We start from the raw sequence: 16,225 nt of genomic DNA, 5'->3' as shown, positions 1-16,225 counted from the left end.
CCTCTGCTTACATCTTAAAAAATGGAAACACATATCAAACCTTACAGTTATGAATTAGAATCACTTTCCTAGTAGATGACTTATTGATGCTGAAGTGATTAACCTTTCATTAAAACTTGATATAAAATTCTTCACCCATATATCTGTGTTTATTACTAAAGCCCCAAAGGAAAATATATCAAACGTAAGACAGCTTGGTTTTTTAAAACACTTTTGCAACTTGGAGACTCATAAAATCTTGGATTTTCTAAAATCTCCTCCATGCCATCTACATTATGATAGAAAGAAGCAGGTTGCATAAATGAGCACATACGCTCTTGAACTGTGTCCTATTACCTTCCTTCAGGATAGAGACATGACATTAACTAGGGTGCTGTCCTATAATTCCCATGTCACATTTAAGGAGAGGCATGAGATAATCTTTTATTTTGGTAGAATATTTTGTTTTGAATCAATGTAGAGCATAACTTTGTATAACTCTTCACAACAACTCTGCTGTAGTTGACACATATTGCATATGGGACCCATTTTTTAGGAACTGGATGTAAATGCAATGTCACAGTTTGTGTGATTCAGAGAAGTTATGTGTCTCTATCCAAAGGAGCCTTTCGAGCATCTACCTATTTATTCCTTCAGATCCTCAGAGGTGGTGGGGCTCTGATCACAGCGCAGCTATTAACTAACAGCACCATCACCTTTATCTTGTCTTCTGCTTTGACTCTTCTTATCTTTGATAAAATTCATTCTAAACACCTGCAAACTCCCCAGCTAATAGTTCGGTGTGTTAAAGATATTCAGAGCGGCCTGCATGGCTGTTAGGCTGCTTCTGTAGCTGGTGCCAGGGCAACCTTGGTGACATCTGATGATGTTCACTAAAGGGTTACCAGGTCAACACCAGGCTGCTCTGAATTTGCTTCACTGATAGGAACAAAATCCTTTCCCCTCTCCTATAATCAGTCACAGAAGTACAACTCAAAGCTCTCTTACCTGCCAGACTTTAAAAAAATTTCATGCTGTATTGGCATTGTATAAAACAACTCCAAAAAGTAAAACCTCGACTCTGGTCTTCTCTCTCTGCCCTCCCTGACTCTTCCTGATCCTCAACGTTCTTTACATTTATGAGCTTGGGCCTGAGAACAATCTGAGTTTGGAAAAAAAAAATATGCTGTACTAGAATATGATAACTGATAACCAATGTTAAGTGAAGAAGCTAATAGATGGATGTTTTACTTTCTGGTTGATTCTCTAGTCTTTACCTGTAGTAAAACATAGATGACTTAAGACAATCTAAATAAGCTTTGGGAGTGTATTAACTTTTTACTCAAGTCTTGATAATAAAAGTTACTTTAAACTTCATGGAAATTATTGAGACAACATACCATCAGTAATTTTTTCCACCTTGTTGAGAGGTAATTGACATAAGACATTGCTAAGTTTAAGGTGTAAAATGTGATGATTCAATATACCTACATATTGGGAAATGACAACCACAATAAGGTTAATTAACACATTCATCACCACATATATACAAATTTTGTGTACATGGTGAGAACAAACATTTAAGTTTTAGTTGTTTAACAACTTTCAAGTACAGAATACAATGTTATTAACTATAGTCACCTTTCTGTACATGAGCCCCAAGACTCATTCATCTTATAAAAAAGAAGTGTATATCCTTTGTCCAACACCTTTTTCCCCACCCCTAGACACTAACAACCACTGATCTTCTCTTCGTTTTGATGATTTTGCTGTTAATAACCTTTTAAGATGCTACCATACATGGCAGGAGATTCCCTCTGACCTACAAAGTGAATAATGAGGCTAAAATGACTGGTTTCTCAGTGCTGTGGGAAGAAAAAACAAACAAAACAGAAGCAGTAGAGAGGTAGTTGAGCAAAGCATCTTTAAGTCAAGTTGTAATTCCCAGCTATAGAATGCACTCAATAAAGCATAATACCACTCAGAATTGGAATTTTTGTATGAAATGAATAAGGAAAGACAATTGGTTCACTCTCAAGAATTGAACATGAATGCTAGTCTGGAAATATGCCAGGCAACGGGAACACAGTAAAGTGCAAAACGGATATGATTTATGCACTTTATGTACATGTATATTAACAATAGAGACAGATATTAGTGAAAATATCTTGGATATCATGAATATACCTAATATGCATGGAAAGAGTATGCACAATAGAAGTAACTAACTATGTGACAAGGATTAAACACAGTCAGTAGAGCTGGGGATGATGTAGTACATATCTACTGCTTTTTGCCCAGCAGTACTCTCTTCCATATGGGCACATGCTTTACCCATTAAATGCAGTAAATGGTCAAATATGTGGCTGTATGTCTTGAAGTGGACTGGATTTCCCAGGTGGTATGACTGGTAATGAGCCCACCTGCCAATACAGGAGACACAAGGAACATGGGTTAAATCCATGGATGGGGCACGGAGTACATGGCAACCCACTCCAATATTCTTGCCTGGAGAATCCCATGGACAGAGTTGCCTGGTGGACTACAGTCCATGGGATTACAAACAATTGGACATGATTGAGCAAATAAGGACAGCACACACATCACGGTATGTATGTGAATCCTAAACACCCAATTTTGAGCTTCCCTGGAGGTTCAGTGGTAAAGAATCTGCTTGTCAATACAGGAGACATGAGTTCAATCCCTGCGCTGGGAAGATCCCCTGAAGAAGGAAATGGCAACCCACTCAAGTATTCTTGCCTGGGAAATTCCATGGACAGAGGAGCCTGGCTGGCTGCAGTCCACGGGATTGCAGAGAGTCGGACATAACTGAAGTGACCTAGCACACTCACATTCACCTGAAGTGGGCTAGTCAGAAATTCTCTGAAATGTTTCATATAGAATTGAAATTAAATTAAAATACTTTTTTAATCTTTGATAGTTAATCTGTGAGCATATAAACCCAGAAAATCCTGTGATTCCTTGGAACATGAAAAATTATTATATGTCCTAGAAGAGAATAAAATTGACATTGAGACATGAGGCTGATTCTGTAAATGTCAAAAACCACAAACTGAACTCAACTCCAATTAATGAAATGAAATGCCACTGCTGATGTGAAGCAGGAAGGCTGGAAGGGTGTTTGCTGTTGGGCTGAGAGGTGGATATACAAGAAGGACTGTCTCTTCTTCCCTGGTCTCTCTAGCGCCCTCTCTGGTAAAGACTAATAAATGACATACTCTGGAAGCAAAGATGTAACTCAGGGAAACTTAGCTCCAGCATCCTCAAGCTGAATATAAAGGGCAGAAACTTAACAACTGCATCAGTCCTATAACTATTTTAGTAATTGAGTAAATCATATTACATCCTCTTACAAACAAAATACTAGGCCCAGGCTGTTTTACAACATGATTCTAACCATCAAAGAATTAAACCTTGCTACAGGAAAGATAAGAAGAGTTATTCCTACCACTCGACTTAAGTTGGACTAATCGGGATAGTAAAATCAGACAATATCAAAATAAGGAAAAAAAAATCACATGTCTAAATATCACTTAAAAAAAAAATGACATTGAGGGAGAAGCCATTGCAGAGGTCAGTGTCAGTATAATGGGTCTTGCTGGCTCTGAGCTCAAATTAGAAACCAATAGTTTCACGAATCAATATTTTTCCACATTAGGGTTCAGATTGATTTTATGTCACTGACAAACAAAAAAGTCTTACTTAATAAAAAAAAAAATCAGTGACTACAAATGTTGCATGTGACATCATGAAACGTGAGGGTGGTTGTACAAAATGGGGGGAGGTTGTCAATGTTTCCCTGGACAGAACTGTGGGGAGCTGTTGATATTTACTGTAAAGAAGAGGCCATTTAAAATAGATAGTTTAAAATACAAAGTTTTAGCGTGAAATAGTTTACCTGTTGATGAGAGTGTTGTGATGGAAACATTTCAGAGTATGCCTTTGTTAGCTAATTCTTTAAACATTACTAAGGTGAAATGGAAAAGAAGCAAGAATGTATTCAAGTAAGAGGATCTGAAAATTGATTTTGATGATTTAGACAGAAAATATTCTATGATTGGAAGCAATTCTGACAACTCTGTAGACAATTGTCTGTCCCTGCTTTGCCAAGTCATCCCCTGACTATCTCTTCCCTTAATCACTAGTTTTAGGGGACGAAGGATTTGCTTGTCTCTTTGATGAAATTAAAAAAAAAAAAAAAAAGAAGAAGAAGAAAGAAATACTAGAAGAAGAAAACTTCTATCACTTTCTTTTATAGTTATGTTTTGGGATCTATTTTCAGTCAATATTTATGTGGCATAGACATTGCCTTTTTTCCATCTGATGAACCTAAAGGTTAGTATTATAGTAGAAAGATGATCATAGCATCTCTTCATGCAAATGAGTTTCAACTCTTGGGCATGTAATAAAAACCATGGCTAATTCATGCAGAAGTCCCTCGGCCTCATACACTGTTTTAAGAGCTTTATTTATATTGACTTATTTAATATTAATATTAACAGAAACCTATATGGTGAGTGCTATTATTATTTCTATTTTTCGGAAAAGCACACCAAGGTCAAACAGGTAAAATAAATTTCACAAAGACAGAGCCAATAGAAGATGCAGCCAGGATTCACATTCAGGAATTACAAGTCAGTAGTTCATGCATATAAACACTATCATACATAGAAATGCAAAAATATATCTATGTGATAGTGTGAAATTACTTCCCTGGTGGCTCAGATGGTAGAGAATTCAACTGCAGTGCAGGAGACCCGAGTTTGATCTCTGGGGTGAGAAGATCCCCTGGAGAAAGGAATGGCTATTCACCCCAGTATTCTTGACTGGAGAATTTCATGGACAGAGGAACCTCATGGGTTATAGTCCATGGGGTCACAAAGAGTCAGACACAACTGAGCAACTAACACTTTATAATGTCAAAATGCTTTAATTAATTAATTATTAATTACTTCTCCCCTGTCCCAGTTTTAAATCAATTGAGAAGTAAAGTGAAACTGAAAGTTGCTCAGTCGTGTCCGACTCTTTGTGACCCCGTGGAATTCTCCAGGCCACAATACTTCTCCAGAGGATCTTCCTAACCCAGGAACTGAGCCCAGGTCTACCACATTGCCAGTGGATTCTTTACCAGCTGAGCCACGAGGGAAGTGGAGTGGGTAGCCTATCCCTCCTCCAACAGATCTTCCTGACCCAGGAATTGACTGGGGTCTCCTGCATTGCAGGCAGATTCTTTACCAACTGAACTATCAGGGAAGTCCCTGAAAAGTAAATAGCATTAGGTAGAAACAAAAATACCCATTTTGCTCTTGGAAAAGCTGCATTAAAGTATCTCATTTGGTACTAAATTATAGATGGTCTACTTACCACTTTCTTCCTTGCATTGAGCCTACCTACTCAGTCATAAAGAACAGAACAACTGGATGCTTTCCTGGGAAGAGGAAGGGCTTAGCAAATCAATTGTTTCTGCTATCATTGATATTACACTACCTTTATTCTCTTCTTCTGAAAGTTGGAGGAGATTGTCTTGTTCTTCATTGTTGTGAAAGCCATAACAAATAATCATTGTGCTTCTTTTTGATGAGTATTCCAAGAGCTCTTGGAATTTTATCTATCTATTTACTTTATTGAACTATGGCTCCCCAAGTCAGTAGGTGTCCAATATGTTACTGGAGGAGAGTGGAGAAATAGCTCCAGAAGGAATGAAGAGGCTGAGGAAAAGTGAAAACAATCCCCAGTTGTGGATGTGTCTAGTGGTGAAAGCAAAGTCTGATGCTGTAAAGAAAAATATTGCATAGGATCCTGGAATGTTAGGTCTATGCATCAAGTTAAATTGGAAGTGGTCAAACAAGGTGGTAAGAGTGAACATTGACATTTTAGGAATCACTGAACTAAAATGGACTGGAATGGGCAAATTTAACCCAGATGACCATTATATCTAATACTGTGACAAGAATCCCTTCCCAAATCCATCTCTTCCCTGCCTCCCCTACCTTGGTAACCACCATTTTGTTCTCTGTGTCTGTGAGTCTGTTCCTGAACTGTAGATATGCTCATTTGTACCATATTTTAGATTCCACAAGTAAGTGATATCATGAGATTTGTCTTTCTCTATCTGACTTAATTCACTTAGTGTAATAATCTCTAGGTCCAATAATTCATATGGCATTATTTCATTCTTTTTTATGGCTGAGTAATATATGTACTGTATCTTCCTTATGACTGGAAATTTTATACTTTTCTGTCATTATTATTATTATTGATGATTTGGATAATTTCTGACATCTATTGTCTCAGATCTAGCATGCTGGGGGCTCTTAGTTAAGTATTTGAACTTTACAATCATCCTCCACGTCTATTATATATTTTTTTAATTTTTAATTCTGTTTTTCTTTTGAAGCTATGCTCTGTTAAAATTTCTAGCTAATGTAATGCCCTCTTTTCTCCTGATATACTCCTTTATTATTATTAAAATTTAAGCAAGCACATTTTTAATTGCTGAGTATTTAGAAAATGTCTTTACTATAGAAGGTCAGCATTTAGACTAAAATTAAAGTATGTGACAAGAATATGGTGCTTTTGTAGCAAAAACCTAAAATATGTGGCACTTGTTTAGTGCATAGTAAGAAGAGAGGAGAAAGATATCAAAATAAGGAATTCTTATGTGCCTCTTCATGCTACCAAAGTGTTTGGTAAATTGTCATCTATGATAACTTGACAAAACCTCCACCTAAGAGGTTCATAGCTTTCCGGGAAGCAGTTGGAATGACCCACAATATTAATGTGTGTTAAATATCCCTAGCTGCTTTTAGAAAAGTATTTCAAGAAAATGATGATCTTAAATCAAATTTAGAGCATTTACTGAGAGTGAAAGGCATGAAGTCTAGAGATGGATAAAGTAGGTATTTGCTCCCACCACATCACATATAAAATAATGGGCCCAGAACATAATAACAAAAACAAACAAAAAGATTGGCAAAAGGGAAGATTGAAATCAAACAGCAGTTCCTATTCCACAGCAACAATAAAATGAGCTGGCAGGCTTTGAAAACCTCCTTGACCTGGCATGAAGCAAGTGCTTAGTGCATTTGTTTCCTATTTCAGCTGTTACAAATTTCTAAACATTTAGTGGCTTAAAACAATAAAATTTATTCTTTTACAGTTTGGAGTAACTTACCCAAAGTTAACAACAATATTGACATCAAGTATAACCCTGCTTCTCATGGAATTCTCGAAGACTTCACACCAAGAGCTCTCATTTAAGATGAGTCTCAAGCCTGCAGCAAAGATCATATTGAATAAAGGTATCTCCTTCTAACTCGTTTATTATTTTAGGTAATTTTATTGTAACTACCAATAAAGTAGACCATTATAGATATAAGATAATTAATAAAGCAGTCTTTAACAGCTCTGTTCCAAACAGAACATTGTGCTTAGTTATTAATCTATGCTACCAGAAATCTATTAATTTATTTTATATAACTATATGGCTAATGACTCCAAACCTGTTCTGAGTAAAAGGACTCAGGTTTTCAAGTGTACATCTGAAGTAACAGGCTGTTAAAAATACATCCTAAATGTTCGCCAACATCTACCATTGTCAAAACAAAAAAACAGCAAGGAAGACCTCTAAAAGGTTGTGGATGACAAGGGATAAAAGGATTTGCCCCAAAGTACAGAGGCAGGGTCTTGAGAAGGGGATAGACTGAATATTGAGAAGGGGGATAGGCTGAATATTGGCAAAGATGTCCAAATTCTAAAAACTCAAGAGCCTGTGAATTTTACACCATAAAAGGAAGTTTGCCAATGGATCTATTAATAGGTTATCTGGACGGGGCCAATGGCCTTATCAGAGGAAGGAAGAAGGCTCCAGAGTCAATAGTAGGGTATATGATGGGAGCAGGAAAATCACAGGTTATGTGGTGCTATCTGGGAACTGTGACTCCAGAAACATCTAGAAGTCTCTAGAAGCTAGAAAAAAAATGAGGGATCAAATTCCTCCCTAAAAGTTCTAGAAGAAATTAGCCTTGCTGACACCTTGTCAGAAGAAGCAACTTCTGACACCTAAAGCAGTAATGCGAATACATTTGCATTGTTTTAAGTCACTAAGTTTGTGAAAATTTGTTATAGTAGTAAAAGGAAGTTAATATACTAAGAAACACACCACTGCCAGGCCAAAAAATCTTTCACACCCTGCTCAGCTGGGTTTTAGCTCTGCTATGGACCAGGAACCACTGTGTAATTTCAATTCTTCTTTTGGCCAAATTTGTGCTTGTTTGTTTTTGCTAGCCTGTTCTGACTCCGTGATTTCATATTTCATGGGTAAAATCAAATACTTTTCAGTCTATATTCTCAAAACTATAAGCGGTCAAATCCTGATCTGGTGCAAAGAACAATGCATCACATAAGGAGTCTAGATTTTTGCTAAATAAAAGTCTGGATAAATCCTGAGAAAGGGAATAATTCTGCGTTTGAGGTGTGAAAAAAATTATTCTGATGGATTTCTGCATATGCAGAAGATCCCCAAATCTAATATTCTCTTTTTCCAGGGCACATACATTACCAGCTGGGGACTATATTTTTGTTTCCCCACCTTTAGATGTGTAGGCATTTGATTAAACTGTTACCAATAAATAGGACCAGAAAGCAAACTTGACTCCCTAGAAGGAAATCCCTGCCTGAAATGATTTATATTACGTGACAACTTGGAGGGTGTCTTTGGCTGAAGTTGACACTTAAATTTGTGAGCTTTGACTAAGTTTTAGTTTGGCCTCTGTAATGTGGTTAGGCCTCTTCCAATCAGTTAAAACCTTTTATTATGATTTTTCTTTACTTTTTTTTTTTTTTCTGCCTGAGTTCTTCATTGCAGTGGGTGGGGGCTTCTCTTGTTGCAGTGCAACAGCTTAGTCACCCCATGGCATGTGGGACCTTAGAACCTGTGACCCATGCATTGGAAAGTGGATTCTCAATCAATGAACTATCAGGGAAGTCACATTAAAAAATTTAATAGAACAAAAAATTGGCCTCCCACAAGCAAGATAGAAATCTCCTGCAGGCATCCTCAGACTTCATGGCACTATTGGCTCCCTTGAGCCCCTGGGGACTTCGCCCTACAGCTAGATTGCATTATTTGGCTTACCTGAAAATTGAGCCTGTATGCCTACAGTGTGGATTTGAACTTGCCAATCTCCATAATGGAGAGAGATTACGGAGATTATTTCATATCATAAGTCTCTTTCTATATCATACAAATATAATTGGTCTGTTTCTCTGGAGACAACCCTAATATGCATCCTGTAATTACCCATCTTTCTTCTCTATTTAAACTAGGACACAGATGCTTTCATGATTAAGCATAGAACTTGAAGGTGAGAATAAAATTTTAGAGAATTTAGTATAGCATGTAGTCCCATTAATATGCATTGTTTCCTGCACACTTCTTTCAAGATAGAGCAATAACTTATTTCCTCTCCTCATTACCTGTATTAGTAATTAAGAGAATAGCACTTTTTTTTTCTTTTTGTTTGTTTTGTTTTGTTTTCTTGTTTGTTTGTTGATTTGTTTACTTTATCTATTGCCTATATTTTGTCTGAAAATAATTATCTATGAATGATATATGGGTCATTTTTTTTTTCTTAGAATCTCAATATATGAGAATGTTTCTACTGTATCCACCCAAAGTGGGGGGAGTAAAAAAGAAAAGACTGGCTGAAAATACTCTTAGCTCACAGCTTTTTTTTTTTTTTCTTTAAGATTTGAATGCCATAAAATAGAAGAACCAGCTACATATGCACACCATCTTACTATCTTGGAACCAAACAGAAAGTTCGCTGGTAGCATGGGGAACATCTAAGGCTTCCGCAATGGCTCAGCAGATAAAGAATTCACCTGCAGTATGGGAAAAACAGGAGATGTGGGTTCAACCCCTGGGACCAGAAGATCCCTTGGAGGAGGAAATGGCAACCACTCCAGTATTCTCACCTAGGAAAACTCCATGGACAGAGGAGAGGGCTGGGCTAAGTCCAAAGGGTTGCAAAGAGTCAGACATGACTGAGCATAAGGACAGATGGAGGAACGTCTATGTGCTGTGTGTACTTAATCTCTCAGTCATGTTTGACTCTTTGCGACCCATAGACTGTAGCCTGCCCGGTTCCTCTGTCCATTGGATTCTCCACTCAAGAATACTGGAGTGGGTTGTCATGCCCTCCTCCAGGGCATCTTCCCAACCCAGAGGTCAAAGCCAGATCTCCCACATTGCAGGTAGATTCTTTACCATCTGAGCCACAAAAGAATCCCAAGAATACTGGAGTGGGTAGCCTATCCCTTCTCCAGGGGATCTTCTCAATCCAAGAATTGAACAAGGATCTGCTGCATTGCAGGCAGAGTTCTTAACAGCTGAGCTACCAGGGAAGCCCGGGAGCATCTTTGAAGTGAATATATTAGGTTGGTGCACAAGTAACTGCAGTTTCAGATCATGAATGTTAAATCATTGTAACTATGCTTAGACACATCTTTATTAATCAAATTAGCACCATTACAATCAAAATATTTTTGCCAATGAGAATTAAGTTTGTTTATTTCTGTAGCATAAAAATCCATGCTTCAGGTTTCAATGAGCTCTTCAAAAGTCTTTTCGGCTTCCTGTTGGTTTAGAAGCATTATCTCTGCAAAAAGTTGTTGAGATGCTTGAAGAATGATTATCAGTTGGCAGGAGGTTAGGTAAGTATAGTGGATGAGGCAAAGCTTCATAGCCCAATTAGTTCAACTTTTGAATGTTGATCCTGTGACATGCAGTTTGTCATTGTCCTAGAGAAGAACCGGGCCCTTTCTGTTGCAGTTTAAAGTTCATCTCATTGATTTGCTGAGTATACTTCTCAGATGTAATGCTTTCACCAAATTCAGAAACCTGTAGTGGTTCATGACCAACAAATAGTGACCATAACCATTTTTTGGTGCAAGTTTGGCTTTCAGTAGTGCTTTGGAGCTGCTTCTCAGTACGGTCACTGAGCTGATCTTCACCAACTGTCATATAAAATCTGATTTTCATCCCATATCACAATCCAATTGGGAAATGGCTTGTTGTTGCATAGAATAAGAGAAGATGACACTTCAAAATGGCAGCTTTTTGATTTGCATTGAGCTCATGAGACATCCACTTATTGAGCTTTATCACCTTTCCAACTTGCTTTACAGCCTAAACGATCATAGAATGGTCAATGTGGAGTTCTTCAGCAACTTTTTGTGTAGTTGTAAGAGGATGGGAGTTGTTGATGAACAGGGAGGCCTGGCGTGTTGCGATTCATGGGGTCACAAAGAGTCGGACACGACTGAGAGACTGAACTGAACTGAAGAGGATCAGCTTTGATGATGGCTTTCAGTTGGCCATTGTCAATCTCCAATGGCCTTCCACTGCGCTCCTCATCTTCAAGACTCTTGTCTCCTGTGCAAAACGTTTTGAACCACCACTGCACCATATGTTCATTAGCGGTTCCTGGTTCAAATGTGTCGTTGATGTTGTAAGTTGTCTCTGCTACTTTATGACACATTTTGAGTTTGAATAAGAAAATTGCTAGAAGTTTCTTTTGGTCTAACAACATTTCCCTAGTCTAAAATAAATAAAAATACACAGCAAGTGATAAGTCTTTTCAATAAAACATAAAGCAAGAAATGCAGATCAAAATGATGTATATCATAAACCACATTTATTAAAGAATGTATTCCAATATCAAATGACAAAATTTAACAATGTAAAACCACAATTATTTTTCCACCAACATAAAATAGATTTATGGATTCAATATTTGCCACTATTTATATCAACAATTTTGAAGCTGATAAACATTCAGCAAATGTTACTGTATTTCCAACTTTCCTTCCTGGTTTCTCCATGGGTATTTTTATAATCATTCGAGATCTATTTTAATTGCAAATCTAAAGCAACAAAGTAGGATCCCAGAAGATCAACAGCTTGTATTTACTCTTTCTGGGCTATAGGGACTACTTTTTCACTAAAATGCAACATGTTTTAAAAAATTCTATGATGAGTAGAGTGCTTCTGAGGTTTGAAGTGCTAGTCTACAATGGTATTCATGTTGTAAAGGTATATGGAAGAGATATAGGAAGTTCTAATAATATATCACCAACAGTATCTCCACTGTATATCTATTATACATTATACTAAATACTGTAAGAAATATGCATTGCATATTTTGCCAGTGTATGTGTGTAAGTGAGTTTATTTTGTTTTCTTTAGATATTTCTGTAAGATATTTTAGAATCTGTTCTGAATAAATAAAATAATTAAATTCATTTCAAAAAGTAAAAATGCAAATTATTATAATTATATATATGAAACTGAGCAGGACCCTGTGGGTCCTTTCTAGGGAAAGACCCCAACATATACCTCACCTCTTGTTTATAGAGAACTTTAGCCTCCTAGATCTTCCCTGAGTTCCAAAAAAAACCACATTTAATCAGACAAGTGAGAAAATACAGAAATAAAGGAAAGCAGATGAGCTAGAACAAAATAATAATAATTTAGCTATAAAACAAAGTCAAGGACCTTTGGTTTCTTCTCAAGGGCTATAGATAATATTCTCAGTCATGTCCTTGAGTTGTTTTGAAGATAGTGAAACTATCAGTGTGTGTAAGAAGATAGCTCTGTGATGACCATGAGCATCTAGCTGCTAGACCAGCTAGAGCCAGAGGTTGAAGATGCTGAATCCTGTGACCTCACCTGTTGCCTCAGCATCAATCAAACAGGGAACTGAACACAAACTGATCAGACACCCTGTGACATTGTCTCTCAAACTGTCATAAAAAAAATTAAAAAAAAAAAAAATCCCTGAAAGTCATTGGGAAGTTCAGGGCTTTTGAACACAGTATCACTTTGTATCAACAATAAATGCTGTGCTTGCCTTCACCACAACTCAGGATTAGTAGGTTGGTTTTGCTCTGTGTCAGGTCAGTGGACCAGGTTTGGTCTGATAACATATACTGACACAATTTGAATTCTAGCTCAGGACCTATTCACAAAGAAAATATAAATTTGGTACAAATACTTATTTTCCAGGGTAAATATTACACAAACATTTGGAGGCTCAATTAAATATATATTAGATATAGGAAATCTGTTAATAACAAGTTATTTTTCCTTAAGTTACATGAAAGGGTATCAGGATCAAATATTAAAATATTTTAAAATATTACCAAATAATAAATACCAAAATATCAAATATTGAAAAGAACACTGTCAGCAGATCAAGTTACACATTGGGCACAATAATCTTCTAAGCGTTTTATGAAGTTTCTAGGCATTTTCATAACTCAAAGAGTTCAAATGCAAACTTATGACTAGTGTAAATATGCCCAAATTTTGTATAAGGAAATAAATTATCTTTAAATTGGAAATACTGATATCACTGTTCCACACATGTTCTTAAGAAGTATCAAAACCATATTAAATATTTTAAATTTTTTGACATATTTAGGTTCTTAGTCTTATTAAGCATGAAAATATAATTTTTGAAATAATTATTTTTATATTGCATATATATTTTAAAGTATAGCAAAATAGAAATGGATGAATAATTGCAATGATTTCTAGTTTTCCACACCATTATCTATGTTTGAAAAAAGTAGGTTGATCAATAAATGATATTTATAAATTAAATACATCCCCAAATCACATGTCATGGAGAATTTGCCTTATATAACATGTCATGAAGAATTTGTTAAATGTGTTAAAGTGTTAATAATGTTAAATGTACATGCAGGAGAAGGAAATGGTAACCCAATATTCTTGCTTGGAGAATTCAAAGTAGCCTGGTGGGTTATAGTCCATGGAGTTGTAAAGAGTCATACATGACTGAAGTGACCTAGCGCCAATGCATATGTGCATATGTATATATATGTATCTATATGAGTGTATATATATGTGTGTATATATATATGGGTGTATATATATGGGTGTATATATATGGGTGTATATATACACAGGTGTATATATACATATGGGTATATATATATGTGTGTTAGTTTTAATATAAATCTTAAAGATACAATGTTGTGATGTCTTAATTGCTTCTCACAAAAACTATCAGAGAATTTATATTGATATGTACAAATATGCAGCTGAGATATCTAGAGGGAGTTAAAAATTAGGATAAATTTAAATTTGTACTCTTCATTCACTTACTTGGACTCTATTTACTTTGGTATAAAAAATCATTCATTATATGATAGAAAAACAAGAGCTGTAGTTGGTTTGAAATTATCATTAAGAAGTATAGATTTTTACCTAAGTATTTAAAAATAATTTGAAAAATTTGGCAGCCTTTTTACTGTACATTTAATATAATCTGTCCCTTCTAGATTTCTTGTATCAGCAGTTGAAGATTTTAAACATTTAATGATGCTTGTAAGATGTTATGCTCAGTTTTACTTTTAGTGGACATCAATCAAAATCTAGACTCAAATTTGCAACAAACAGAACTTTATTTTTTATTGTTGTTGATGGGATATAGTTTGACAAGTTTTTAAAAAGTATAGCTATTTCACCACCACCACAAGCAACATAATGGACATTTTCATTGCCTTAAGAAGTTCACTTTTACTCCTTTGTAGCAAATACCTACCTAACTCTCTCAGCCTCTAGCAACCACTTATTTGATTTCTGTCCTTATGATTTTGCCTTCCCATAAAATTATATATTGGGCTTCCCATTGGGTTTCCCAGGTGGGTCAAAGGTGAAGAGCCCACCTGCAAGGCAGGTGACGCAGGAGATTTGCAGATTTTATCCCTGGGTCAGGAAGATCCCCTGGAGTTGGAAACCCATTCCAGTATTCTCAGCTGGAAAAAATGGAGGGAGGAGCCTGTCAGGCTACAGTCCATGGGGTCGCAAAGAGTTGGACATGACTGAGCAGAAAATTTTATATATGGAATCACATAGTGTGTAGTTTTAATGACTGGCTTTTTATAAAGATAAAAAAATCATTCTATGTTTTCACATTAAGCTTTTATAATCTTTCAAATTTGTAATTTTGTTTAGGATTTCCTTTAGTGAGAACATGCTATTAATGATCTTTCCTCTCTTCTCTTCCCTTTTCTCTCCCTCCTTTTCCTTCCCTTCATAATTCTTTCCTCCTTTCTTGCTTTTAATCCTTTTTTTTTTCTCTCTCTCTCCCTGAGCTATTCCTTAATGATAAAAAAAAAAAACAACAACTAAGTAATCAGGCAGTTATAACAATATTACATGTGAAATAGACAAAATCATAATTGAAAATTGTTGCTCTTTCTCAGCAACTGATAGAACAGGTAATCAAAAAACTTGGTTATCTCCAGGAGATCTTAACACGAACAACCAATTTACTTACTGACTTTTACAAATCATTACACTAACAAAATGCATTCTTTTAAGTGCACATTAATATTTATGAAATAGACATCATACTGGGCCACAACACAGGTCTTCAAAATTTCCAAAGCTTGAAATCTGACCCAGTATAGTTTTTGGACCACAGTAGATTAAATTAGAAAACAAATATATATTTATGAAATCCCCAAATGTGAGAATTAATTTATACAATTTTAATCAACCTATGTGTAAAGTAGTAATAACCATGATTTAGACTATATGCTAAAATAAATTACAGTTATAAAGTGAATGTTAAAAAATCTGTGAGACATATCTGAGGCATAATTTAGAGAAATTTTATAGTTTTAAATGCTTGCATTAATTAAAAAGATATATTAAAACTAATGATATTTGTTTTACCAGCTGAAGGGAGAAATAAAAGAGCAATTGAACCAAAGAAGAAGTAAGTTTAAAAAAATACATGTAAGAAAAGAAATTATGAATAATAAATTGAAAAACGGGAAGGAAAGTTAATAATCTAAGTTTTTTAAAAAGTTAACATGATAATGACTAAACATGACAAATCAAGAACAAAAGAGAACAAAAAAATCAATATCAGAAAGCAAACAAGCAATGTCACCACAGATTCCACAGATATTAAAGGATAATAAGACTATTATAAACATTTTTATTCTAATCAATTCAATAATTTGATGAAATGAGTGAATTCCTCAGTTCAGTTCAGTTCAGTTGCTCAGTCATGTCTCACTCTTTGCAACACCATGAAATGTGGCACGCCAGGCTTCCCTGTCCATCACCAACTCCCAGAGTTCATCCAAACTCATGTCCATTGAGTCGGTGATGCCATCCAAC

The sequence above is a fragment of the Cervus elaphus genome, chromosome 5 (genome assembly GCF_910594005.1).
Source record: "Cervus elaphus chromosome 5, mCerEla1.1, whole genome shotgun sequence".
NCBI lineage: Eukaryota > Metazoa > Chordata > Mammalia > Artiodactyla > Cervidae > Cervus > Cervus elaphus.
Note: the sequence above shows the minus strand (reverse complement) of the source record.